Source organism: Chrysemys picta, chromosome 5 (genome assembly GCF_011386835.1).
Source record: "Chrysemys picta bellii isolate R12L10 chromosome 5, ASM1138683v2, whole genome shotgun sequence".
Classification (NCBI taxonomy): Eukaryota; Metazoa; Chordata; order Testudines; family Emydidae; genus Chrysemys; species Chrysemys picta.
In genome coordinates this window covers 24,296,097-24,310,211 of record NC_088795.1, presented here as the reverse complement: position 1 = coordinate 24,310,211, position 14,115 = coordinate 24,296,097, and positions in this window count along the sequence as shown.

The following is a 14,115-nucleotide window of genomic DNA, read 5'->3' as shown; positions in this document are numbered from 1 at the left end:
ATACATAGAATGCATTACATTTCTATTAAAAAGGAAGGTATTTTTGCCACTAGAATAGCAGCTGTTACAATTAGAAAATAATAGACTTGATTCTCCATTCACACCAGTTTCATATAACTATAACTCTATAAATTCTTATGGGGCTCTCAATTGACAGCCAGAGGTGCTGATCCAGCAAACCTTACAAAGACCTGTGCTTTGACAAGAGTCAGTAGCCTCACAGAGGCCTGACCTTTGACATTACCCCAGTAAGGTAGAGGTGCTGTGCCAGAGACCTGAGCCCTGTGTCCAGACATCATCCTAGGAAGATGGAGGTACCGAGCTAGTATCCTGAGAAAGTCCTGCTTGGCTTCAGCCAGGAGCCTGGAAGTCCTGTAGCAGGAACTCTGTGTCAGTGCTTTGACTATTACCAGCCCAGCATGTCATATGTGCTGAGCCAGTGACCTCATAGCAGCCCATTCTTTGATACCAACCCAGTATGCTACATTTGAGGAACAAGTGACCTCATAGAGGCCTGTACTTGGACATAAGCCCAGAAACCTAGAGGTGCTGAACCACAAACCACATAAAGGCCTGTTGCCTTGGCGCCAGGCATCATTCTAGAATGTGTTCAGATTTGACTTTATCCCAGCAAGCTAAAGGTCCTGAGCTGGTAAACCTCCAAGGCCTGTGAATTGATATCAACCCAGCATGCTATAATTGGTGAGCTAGTGACCTCACAGAGGCCTTTGCACTGAATTCAGCCCCTAGTGATCACATCAGCATGGGAAAAAGAATGAGCTAGTGAACTCACAGAAAATGCTTTAAGTCCTCCTTACTCTTCTGGAGTGATACAATAGGAATTTAAGAAGAGCTGAGGAGCTGGCCTTCTGCGGTTATAAAAACTCAGGGCCTATTTATGTGGAATGACTACAACACTTGGAATTTATTAAAAATCAATAATAATAGTGTTTTAACATGTAGTGGCAAATGAGACATACAGCTTGTCTCAGTTGGCCATCTTCACAGATTAAGTCTATATAATCCAAGCCTTCACTTGTTTTGACCACAATAGGAAATTCTATCTCTCTCCAATTACTGAAGCTTGCAGCAACTGAATAGATTTATGAACTAGCAGTTTTAATTTTAATTATAACCTGCATTTTGAAAACTTTAGCCCTCAGTCTCTCAGGATGCTGTGTTTTGTGTAAAGCTTCACAGGCCAACTGGAACCCATCATTTAAGCAAATGATTCTGTCTTGAACAAGAAATACATGCCTTCACTTGACAGAAACACTTTTCCAATTTGCATTACTGAGAGTTTTGCTACAACAAATGTACAGACAGAAATGGCATTTTGTTAAATACAATTGCCTGGGCAAGTGTGACACATACTGAATAAAACAAATTGAAAGTAGTGTGGATATATATATATATATTTTTTGACAAATAAACTTTAAATTCTGCCTCCGTTACATCTAAAATTACAGTCTGTCTTAAAGTAGAGAAAATAAATACAAAAAAATAACTCTCACAATGAAAGGGAGTAATTTCAATTTAAGGGGAGTAAAATTTGAATAAAGATTTCCCAACTCGCATTAAAAGATGAAGATGCCAGCCTACATGTAATTGTTTTACTAAACAACCATTTAAATAATTTAGTTGATTTTCAGTAGTACATTACAGCTATAAACATTATTGGGCCAACAAGTGATTGAATAATGCAAGTATTGTACATTTGTAATGCATATATTGGGCCATATTGAATTAAATGGAAGCTGTTTGTAAGTGTTTTAGAATAAATTTTAGCTCAGAGTATTTTAGATTAATCATTTCATAAGAATAGGAAAATTCTATCAGCAGGGAAATGCTATTTAGGGCAACCTGCCTGTCTCTAGTATAGCTCATATTCAGTGGACAATGTTAAGGTAAAAATCACATTTCAAAATGCAAACAGATATCATTACCTCTGTTACTAATTGCACTTTAAATTATTACAACTGAAAATCAAGGCACAGATTTTTACAGATAAGCAGAAATGAAAGTGCAATTACTATGCTCATAGAACACGTGATTCGCACGTGCTGTCATAGTTACTGTGCATGCAAATTACATACAAGTATTTTGTGTGCACCGTTCCAAAAATCTGTGCTACGGTTCACTTTTCACTAATTGTGCTTTTTGTTTATGTATTTGGCTGATTGGGCAATAAAAATAGACCAGTTAATTTCATTATTGTTTATAGTCACTTTCTGGATAGTTTCAATTCCAATTTCAATTTCTATCATACCAGCACAAATCAATTGTATGTTACAATCCTCCAAACCCTTACACAGTTCAGTAGTCCCACCACAGACAGTAAAATGGATATATTCACATGCATAAAGTCAGTCCTGTGTATAAGTGTTTCTTTCAAGGCTTTGTTTTGCAAACACTTTAGGAGGATGTTTATTTGCTTTTTCTAGGAAATTGTTTCCATTTGCTTTAAAGGAAAACAAACAATTTCTACTGGAATTAGGTTATGGAAAGGCTTGTTTCTGCAGAACTTAAATTGAGAGCCAAATTTGACCTGAGTGTGTCCTTTTCAGCATATTTTCCTGCTCGTTCACTATACCCCTCAATATCTTACACCATAAAATAAACCTCTTGAGCCCATTCCACTCTTTACTCCAACTGCTTTTCCCAATAATTTATTTTATCATTTTAATCTCCCTTTGGGTGAAGTAGTACTGCCTTAATACCTTATTTATTCCTGTGTTCCTACCACTAGTTTCTCCAGCTCTATCTAGAATTCATCAGGGATGTTCTTTTTAGGATTTGAGTTATCAGTGGTAAAGCTGACTTCATGGGTTCGCTTACCCCTTACCATATCTCTTACATTAACAATTTAGTGCTCTGAGCAAGGGACTGACAGTATAAAGTCCTCCCTAAAAAACATCCTTCTTTTTAAAGTATCAGAGAGGTAGCCGTGTTAGTCTGGATCTGTAAAAAGCAACAAAGAGTCCTGTGGCATCTTATAGACTAACAGACACATTGGAGCATGAGCTTTCGTGGGTGAATACTCACTTCGTCAGACACATGTGGTGGAAATTTCCAGAGGCAGGTATAAATATGCAGGCAAGAATCAGTCTAGAAATAACGAGGTTAGTTCAATCAGGAAGGATGAGGCCCTCTTCTAGCCGTTGAGGTGTGAACACCAAGGGAGGAGAAACTGCTTTTGTAGTTGGCTAGCCATTCACAGTCTTTGTTTAACCCTGAGCTGATGATGGCCCAGGGGATTAGCGGGGAGCCGGGAGCAGCCCGCTCCGCTTCCCTCGCCCCGGCCCCAGTCATGTCGCTCAGCGTAGGGGGCTTGGGAGAAGGGATCCCCCACTCACCGGTAGTGGTGGGAAGTGGAGCAGCCCAGCCCCAGCCCACTCAACTCTGCCAGCTCCCAGCCGCGGCGCTCTGCTTCCCGCCACCGGTGAGATCCGGGAGCAGTCCTTTCCCCACCCGAGTGACATGGCTGGGGCCGGGGCAAGGGAAGCAGAGTGGGCTGGGGCCGCGTCTCTCCGCTTCCTGCCACTGGTAAGTGCGGGGGGCGATCCTTTCCCTGCACTCACCAGCGGCGGGAAGCGGAGCGCCGCGGCTGGGAGCTGGCGGAGTGGAGTGGTCTGGGGCCGGGTTGCTCCACGTTCTGCTGCTGCCGATGAGTGTGGGGTCGCTGGGGAAAGACATGGAATGGGGGAGGGCCGGGGGCGGATCGGGGGGGAAGGGTAAGAGGCAGGGTGGAGGCAGCTGTCCGGGGCCCCACACTCCCCCAGGGACGGCCGAGGGATAGGGCTGGTGCTGTTGCGTATGCAGCACGCAGCTGCCTAGGGCTGGTGCTGTCGCGTATGCTGCCTATGCCTAAGAATGGCCCTGAGCAGAGGTGTTAACGGTCCACTTACCTTGAATGGTCCCTTAGAATATGTGCTAACTACCTATGCTAAACAATCAGTTCCTCTTTGCATTTAGCTGTGATGCTGGGAATATCTTTCCCAGTCCTGAAGAACAGCTCTGTGTGACTCAAAAGCTTGTCTCTCTCACCAACAGAAGTTGGTCCAATAAAATATATTACCCCACCTGCCTTGTCTCTGGAAAAATAAAGCTTTATCAAACAATGCGGTGGTGCAGTAGAAACAATTGAAGCTCTGGCATGGTTATTTGTTTAGGCACAGAGCCAGATCCTCAGCTGGTGTTAACAGGCATAGGTCCTTATACCAGCTGAGGTATAAGGACCTATGCCTGTTGTACTGCCTACTTGGTTATTACTGGTCAGGAGTTTTCAAAGTTGCTCACCATCATTGGCCTAACTTTGCTCCTTCTGAAGTCACCTACCATTGAAAAATCCCACAATACATGTTCAGCTAGCTTTTTCCTTAACCTAGGTCACATGATGTTGCATTTTAACATGAAGGTATTGAGGACTATAAGTAGAATTTTCAGATTATAATGTTTTGTTTTAAGAAGCATTTTAACCACTGTTCTGCTTCTAAAGTTTTATGGAGTTTTAATATATTTATTGTATCTCATGATCATAAACATTATTATTTGCTGACTCTGGCAACAATAAAAGGGAAGGTCTTTGGAGCTTGTAGACAAAGGTGTTTGGGCCTGGCATGTCTATTTAATCCTGCCCCACATCCAAATATATATATCAAACAAAGGGTTAACTGAAATGCAGGAAATGGGTTTATTTGCTCTTCACCCTCATGGAGATGCCATGAGCACAGCTTGCCTCCTTCCCTTTCTTTCTCCATCTGTGGAAAGGGCAGGGTTTAAACAACCTTTTTTCATCATGCTGAGCCCCAGTTTAAAACTGCAACACGCCCTCCCTGTGGACTACAGGGGCAAAGTGGTGCAGTGAGAATATGCTAGGGCCAGAGTTCAGAGATTGATGGACATAAATCACCCTCTGCTAGGTGCTAGTTCCCTTGGAACAATTTGTTAGGTGCCCAAGGACATTGGGGATGGGCACAGTGTAAAATCCTTAAATGAAAAAATATATATATATTCCCAATGTATTGGGTGGTTCCAGCCAGTCTCTCACTCTCCTGGTTCTGAGAAAGAGAGAGGCTGGAACCACCAGGAACCTGACTGATTCCTTCACAACTGACAGGAGAAGAGAGTTCCTGCTCATGGAGCTCTATCTTCTGGCCCTAAAGCTGGGGTCAGCAGCGGAATCATCTTTGTAAACCCTAGACTACTTCCCCAAGACTGCTTCCTCGCCCTTACTAACCTCACCCGTGAGTGGAAAAGGTTCATGCTGAACCCAAATGGTTTCCCTCATCAGTCTTTCAATCCTCATACAAGTCCTATTATGCTTACAAAGCAGTAGCTGGACAATGTTGTCTTTTGCTTTTCATATTCAGCCAGCATTTTCTTTTACTTAAGCTTCAAATGCCCATTACAATTTACATCTGTGTATTCAGTTGTCTTGTTTATTCTGATTGCTAAACTATTATTGTTTCAGAGATGCTATCTTGGAGGTTGTTCCTGCTGATTTGGTTACTTACACTAGTCAGTCATTCACAATCACATCCTCTCTTTAATTTATTCCTCTATTTAGGGTAACTAGCATTGTTAAGGATCATCAGTTGACTGATATGATCATTTCATCCATTTCCTCTCTTTTGTGAAAGGCCAGTATTTTTATTAGCATCACAGCAGCTTGCTTGCCAGCGGGAAGTCACTTCTCTGGGGTTCATTGTTTTGGTCTGTTGACCCTATGATCTCCGCAGCGCCTTTTGCTGTGATCAAGGCCTCTGCCATCCCAAATCTCTCCACTGATTTTTAATAAAAATAAACTGTAGCTAAATATCCATTCTGTTGAACATTTTCTGTGCCTGCAGTTATCCAGAATGATACATCTTATCTGCCAGCACCTCAAAACCTCCATTCTGGAACCCTTTACATCTCGATACTTACTGAAACTTAGCCAGGTATATGCACCACTAAATAATTAACATGTGCATCAAAAGTATTCTCTTTGCTGCCTTTGAAACCTAGCTTCACTCCTTTCTCCTCAAGACCATATCTTCCCTGGGCTTATATGACTCTGATCTCTTGGTTCTTCTCATAGAGCCATTCATAGATTTTAAGGCCAGAAAGGACCATTGTGATAATTTAGTCTGTCCTCCCACATAACACAAGGAAAACAACCTCACACAGTAATTTCTACTTCAAACCCATAACTTCTAGTTGAAGTATGGCATATTTTTTAGAAACATCTTGACTTTAAAATGTCAAATGATAGCAAGGTCACTGTATCCCTAGATAAGTTGTTCTAGCGATTAATTACCCTCCTGGTCAAAAATGTGTTTCTTATTTCTAGTCTTAATTTGTCTAGCTTCAGCTTCCAACCATTGGATCACATGATGCCTGTTTCTGTTAAAGAGCTGACTACCAGAGATCAATTCCCCATGTAAGGACTTGTAGACCATGACCAAGTCACCACTGAAACTTGGTTCAACCACATAGATTTGTCACTACTTGCAAACAGCAATTGCAAAGACTTCAGTAATGTTATCATAGAACTCCCTACCAAGTGTGGGAAATGCAGCAAGTGGCACAGTAACATCAATTAGGCAAAGGGCAAATTTGTAAATATTTTAATTTCAACCACTATTTCTTAAGGGCCACTCAAGTGCCTCCTCCCTTGTTCTCCCTGCGGACATGCCTAGGGTCTTGTCTTTGGTTTTTATCTCTACACATTGCCAGAAAATATTACCCACTCTGACAGTTTCAGTGAGCAAATGACTCAAAAATCTGCCTCTCCCCCCCCTCTCCTATCACACATCTCTTTCATCCCCTGGGTAACCCAGTGTGCTCTCAAACTCAACTCCACATGAAGTTCTGATTTTTGTTCCAAAACCCTATCTCCTCCCACTCATATTCAGGCTCCTGTCGAATTCTGACTGTGATGGGTTGGATCACAGAAACCTCCTTGGGAACTGCCAACTGATGTGCCAAGACTACCCCTGCTCCTGCTTTCCCTGACAGCTCGGGACCCCAGCACCCTGTCTGCTGAGCCAGACAGGCCCGTCTGCTCCAACACAGACCCAGGGTCTGAATTACTTGCCCCAAAGCTGCAGACCTAACTGAAAGCAGTTTACAGAAGTGTTCTTTCCTTTAACACTCAGATGCCCAACTCCCAATGGTGTCTAAACCCAAATAAATCCATTTTACCCTGTATAAAGCTTATGCCGGGTAAACTCAAATTGTTCGCCCTCTATAACACTGATAGACATGCACAGCTGTTTGCCCTCCCCCCAGGCATTAATGCATACTCTGGGTTAATTAATAAATAAAAAGGGATTTTATTAAATACAGAAAGTAGGATTTAGTAGTTTCAAGTAACAGACAGAACAAAGTGAATTACCAAGCAAAATAAAATAAAACACGCAAGTCTAAGATTAATACAGTAATACAACTGATTACAGATAAAATCTCACTCTAAGAGATGTTTCAAGAAGTCTTTCATAGACTAGGAGACCTTTCTAGTCTGGGCACAATCCTTTCCCCTGGTACAGCCCTTGTTCCACCTCAGGTGGTAGCTAGGGGATTCCTCATGATGGCTGCCTCACTTTGTTCTGTTCCACCCACTAATATATCTTTTGCAGAAGGCGGGAATCCTTTGTCCCTCTGGGTCCCCCCCCCCCCTTCTCAATGGAAAGGCACCAGGTTAAAGATGGATTCCAGTTCAGATGACATGATCACATGTCACTGTAAGACTTCATTACCCACCTGGCAGCACACACGTATACAGAAAGACTTACAGGTAAAACAGAGCCATCTGCAGTCAATTGTCCTGGTTAATGGGAGTCATTAAGATTCCAAACCACCATTAATGGCCCACACTTTGCATAATTACAATAGGCCCTCAGAGTTATATTTCATATTTCTAGTTTCAGATACAAGAATGGTACATTTATACAAATAGGATGATCATACTCAGTAGATACCTTACAAGAGACCTTTTGCATGAAGCATATTCCAGTTACATTAGCATATTTTCATAAAATAATATAGAATGCAATGTCATACTGACATTTCTTCTACAGCACTTAAATCCATTCCTCCCCTTCTTCCCAACATCTTGGTTATCTCTTGTTTTAGTAACTGTACACTGAATACTCTACACAGCACCACCCACACTAACACGTTTGCTCTCATTTCCTCTTACAACCTCTCATGTTTTGCCCAATCCTTTCTCTTTAGTTCTCCATTTATCTCTTGATTCACATCTTTGGGCCTTCTTCATGCTGTTCCTTACACTTGAAACAGCTTCCCTTCTCTTGCACATCAAAGACAAATATCATCCTTATGCAAAGGGCCAGTATAGGGCCTATGAACTCCTCAAAGCCCACTTAAGTGCTATTTTGAGAACGTAATCACTTGGGACTTACATGGTGGATAGGTCTTGTGTTGGTCCTCTGCATGGGGGTGAATTTCACCTGCCCATCTTCATTCACATCCTAACTTAAAACATACAGATGCTCTGGTTAATGTACTTCCATTCTAGTTCTCTGTTTTCAGTTGCTCATATAAGTTTTTCAGCAACAAAATAACCACTGTGGTTTTAAACTTTTCATGCATAGCTGAAGACAGTCATGAACTTCCCTTATTGGGTTATGCGACTGGATATCGCAAATAAACTCCAGCAATCATTACATAGTTTAGCTTTTTACATATAGTAAATCCTGTTAGTTGAATCCTTTAATGTTTGTGCTAAGTTTTCCTTACATGAAGCCCTCAGATCACATCAGAAATGATGGTGGGTAAATTTATTTTTTTGTTAGTAGTAGGATTTTTCTTACTATAATGCATTGACACAAATACACACACACTTTTATAAGGCTAATTTACCACCACCCAATAGATTCCAGGGATATGGGTGCAGTATAAGAACCTAAATAAAACAGAGCAAGACACATAAAACAGGGATACCAGGAAAAGAATGGTAACAGGACACCTGATTGGCAATAGAGCATTGTAACAGATCATTCAAGTTATCTTCCTTCTCTTTAATTGAGAAAAATCATCATAATGACATGCACAGACGAAAGGAGATCTATAATTTTTCTCTGATTTTTGAATTCAGATGAACGGACTATATAGGTTGTGTTAGGAACAAAACCAAAGCTAGTAAGTTACACATAAATTAGGGTTGTTATCTGACATGCACATTTTCATTCAAGGGAGAGAAAGTGCATGAATAATGTTATTTCTTCTGCATACTGTATTGTATGAATACTCTGAACTGGTTTATTCCAAACCAAAATATTATCACTAATGACTGACAGGTCTCCTCCACTAATATCTGCCAACATGAAAGACTTGAAGGTTCTGCACAGCTGTATTTTTACCATTTCTAGAAAGGATTAGATATTTTGCTATTCCTATGCAGGCTTTGGTGCATCTCAAAAGTGAACTGCCAATTAATTACTTCCTGAGCACTCTGGAGAAATTCACTCAAACACAAACTGCAAGCATTTTTTCCTGAACTAAAAATACTTAAGTATCCTGCATTTTTAGCTTGTTTGGAAGCAATCAATTGTCCTATATACTGAAAATATTGAGAGGTTGTTTTGTAATGTCCACTTTTAAAAGCTGAATTGGAAATTGAATGGCATAGAAACCTCAAAAGGAAGATTGACTCCCTGTGGGTAGCAATAATAATTTTGCTTCATACTTACATAACACTTTCCAAGCTCAAAGCAGTTTGCAAACATGTGCTAATTAATACTCACTATACCCCTAAGGAAGTAGATAGACAACAGTATGTGGACAGAGTTCAGGTCAATATAGTGGTATTGAAATCTTTGCACTGAAATTCCTCCTTCGAATTTTTCAAGTCTAGATATTTAAAAGATGTCAGTTCATTATGCCTGGTTGCTAAGTGTTTTGGTCACATGACTTCTCAGAATCTAAAGATGTTCCATGTCTTCAAAGGATGTAATCAGCATGAAGGGAGCAATGTAATTTGGGCAACTAATTCTATTGTGTACTGGGCATTTCTTACATACTCAGTCATTCAGGGTTTTGGCTTCTGAAACAGACTTTGATGAGGCCTATAGCTTGTTCATGAACCAAACTCCCATAATTCTCTATTGTCCTGCTAAAAAGTGAAAAATACAAGCTTTGGTAAACTCAGTAACAGTGATAGTGACCTTTAACATAGTACCTGCTCTTTCAACTGAGCAAACAATGTTTTAACCACAGTAAGTAGGAATACATATAATATACCAACAACAAAAATAATGAGTAAGTAGCAGACGTTAATTACAGAATTAGGAAATTTATGAAATATGACAAAGTCTGGAAATATACTAACATAAGATATATTTGGGGGAGAAAAGAGGAACTGCTAGGAGTCAAAATTGTAAACCTCCTCTTCCCCCAAGAATTTAGGTGACAGGCTGAAAGCAGGCAGATAGAACAAGGAAGGCTGAGAGCGACTTGAGACCAGATTTGCTGCTGCTGCAGGGATCAGTTCTAATGGATTTGATCTGGCAATATATATCTTTTCTGTGAGTGCTGACTAACAATTGCTTAGTAAACTTAGTCAAGCAGGGTTATCTGAGGCCTTTTTAATTGTTGAATATATTGAAACCCATAAATTGTTTATTGATTTGTGATTATTCATTACGGATTACAAGGGCTCCTCCAACAGGAGAGGGACCTGGGCCTCATTGTAAATAGCTCAATGAAGACCACTGGTCAATATGCAGCTGTGGTTAAAAAACAACAACACCCAAACAAGATACTAAATTACATAAGAAATGGGATGATGACTATTATAATGCCTTTTAAATAAGCCAACGGTGTGGCCTTATCTGGTTACCTCATCATAAAAGGATATTGCTGGAATAGAGGGGGTTCAGAAAAGAGAGATGAGACTGAGCAAGGATATGGAAAAACTCTTATGAAGAGAGATTTAAAAAAAAATAGGACTTGTTTACCTAAGAAAGGAGATAAATAAGGAGAGACATGATAAAAGTATACAAAACAATTAATGGTCTATTGAAGGTAGACTGGGAACTTCTGTTCTAGCTGACCCATAACACAAGAACAAGGGTCAGAGTAGCAGCCGTGTTAGTCTGTATCCGCAAAAAGAACAGGAGTACTTGTGGCACCTTAGAGACTAACAAATTTATTAGAGCATAAGTTTTCGTGGGCTACAGCCCACTTCTTCGGATGCATATAGAGTGGAACATATATTGAGGAGATATATATACACACACATTCAGAGAGCATGAACAGGTGGGAGTTGTCTTACCAACTCTGAGAGGCCAATTAAGTAAGAGAAAAAAAACTTATGAAGTGATAATCAAGATAGCTCAGTACAGACAGTTTGATAAGAAGTGTGAGAATACTTAACAAGGGGAGATAGATTCAATGTTTGTAATGACTCAGCCATTCCCAGTCCTTATTCAATCCTGAGTTGATTGTATCTAGTTTGCATATCAATTCATTCTACTTTCACAATTCCTGCTTTTGGTCAAGCTATGCTATGACCAACAATTACTGGGTTCCACATATTAACCGTTCTTTATCTCTTTGTTCATCAGCGATATTCAAAATCATCATATTAGCACTCTGTTTTGGAGCAGTCACCTGGGTGGCATACCTTACACAATTCTGGATACAACAGGAGATTAACCGAAAACATACAAAAATTATTAGGATTCCAAACACGATAGTCAGGGCTCCCTGAAACAATCAGTTTCCTATGCCAGAGAAATTGAACAGGTTACTTAGCCACTTCCATAAAGAACTCGGCTCTTCATGGGGAAGATATGCGATTTGTTTTAAGTGGCTAGCGCGATCTATTACCTCATTGGTGTCGTCAGGTATAAACACACAACATTCTTTTCCAATGAGAGCACAGGTCCCGCCTTTGGCCGCCAGCACTATGTCCAATGCCTGACGGTTTTGGAGAGCCATCTGTCGGATCGCCCCTGTTTCTTTGGCCAGGGCTTTTAAACTCTCTCTGGTTTCATTTGCCATTATTTCAACTACTGCTTGTAACCTCAGGAGCCTTTTTGCATGGTGTATTACTTCCCCAAGTGGGATAAGGGAACCGCCAATGGCCTCTTCCCAGGTTAAGGGGCTTATGTTATTTACATACCATTGGGCATCTGGTAAGTCCCTTCTTCTTCGCCTGAAATTACGAAGGCGTTCTCGTGGGAAGGACCCTAGCACTCGGAATACTGGGAAGAGTCGGGCGGGATAACAGATACCTGATCAGTTAGCTGGTAACGCAGTATAAGCTTTGGTCCCACAAGCCCAATGATGGCCTATTAAGGACGGGAAGGGTCAGTTGCACCCATTTGTCACATAGGTGCCTGCAAAGGAGGAGTAATATCCTCCAAAGGACACAGGGTAATTCTCCTTACGAGGAGTGGTGTTATTTGCATGGCATTGAAAGATTGTATTGTTTTCACTAAGACTACTGTAAGGGGAACATGAGATTAATTTTTCTGTTTGATCCCAGGTTGAGAAAAAATTCATATCCCCAGACCCGGCCCGCCATTCTTTAGTTGTGTTCGAATAATCCTATACACCATTGGCCACAATATGCTGAAGGCAACGGCTTTTTCCCAGAGCCAGCCCTGTCCCATTACACACCCAACACCAATGACCTTTTCCCTCCACCACACTTATCCATTTAGATACATTTATTTCCACCACTTCCCAAGTGTCATTGCTGTTCCATGTTTTGTTAAACGGACGAGGTCCTCCAGTGAGGTCTGGGGAATTGAGTGGGATTGCCAGGACAGGAACACCAGTTTGAGAGTGGGCTGGGATCCAGCATTTAGAAATATTAAGGTCTGAGCTATCCACACTTGCTGCTGGATAAAAGAATTGTCATTGTGGACTCCCCAGACCTTAAGACACCAGCAGCCGAGGAACAGGCAGCACCAGAGGCGCATGTTGGAAGCAAGGCCCTTCTGGTTCTGACAACCTCAACTGAGGGAACTGCAGTCACAGTTTTACGTCCACCAGGCAGCAGGCGCTAGGCTCACTACTGCTCCTTCTTGGGCCTTGCTTTAGGTCGTCGGCAGCTTCTGGCAACCTTTAGGAGAGCATAGATTGTAAAGTATTGCAGGCTGTTCCTCTAAGTCTTCTTCTGGAGTCAAAATTGACTCTGCGTGGTCCTGAGGTGATGATTGGTTCGCTGGGGGGTGGTGCCTTCTTACACTGCGAAGCATGTATCCACTCTGTGATGCCAGACAGTTTAACAGCCGTCTGGGTAGTAAGCAGTACCTGATGATTCTTTTATGTCCTTTAAATCTCTTTACTTCTTCTTCCTTGACTCTGGCTATTACAATGGCCTTCACACCTTATCTTTTCCTGATGCATACATTCCTCATTCACACAGATTGAGAATACAAACAGTAGTATTTTATATCGAGCAAAAAGGCATTGCAAATTAAACCTTGCTAAGTTTTACAATCAATAACTAAGACAATTTACATTGAGACCCAGACCTTTAATGTTCCTCTAATCTACTTAACATAGACACAATAGAGAATCCTGTTTCTTATTTACTAAACCTTAAAACAAAGAAATGTATATTTAACTAGAGTGCCTACTTTGTAATACATATAGGAAACCATAGTAGACATTATAACTTATCCTAAAACAAAAGGGTGACCATAATCAGTCATAAGGATTGTTCTGGTCTGTCATTCCTTTCTGCTATTCAAAAAGGGTGGCTGACAGGATGAAATCAAATCATATATTAATTCTCATAGTACATTATAAAATCCAGCTCCTACATATCCCCCTTTTGACACTAAGATTATGAATCGCCAGTGTCACTTCTTATTTAGTTTGCGTAATAGAAAATACTGGGAGGTGATTTGGGCCTGTGGCTCTAGCTTTGCATACATTTGTTTTATCCAACAGCACATTTCAAACATTCCAATTAAACACATACAATTTAAAATCAAAACCAATTAGGGTTAGTAACATTAGTATGCCAGTAGTTGTGGGAGACCATTCAGAAAACATGTTATACCAATGGTAAGCTGTTATGTCTTTCTGCAGTGGCAATTCTTAACATGTTGCCATTTGCATGTATAATATGAATGGTTCGGTTTCCCA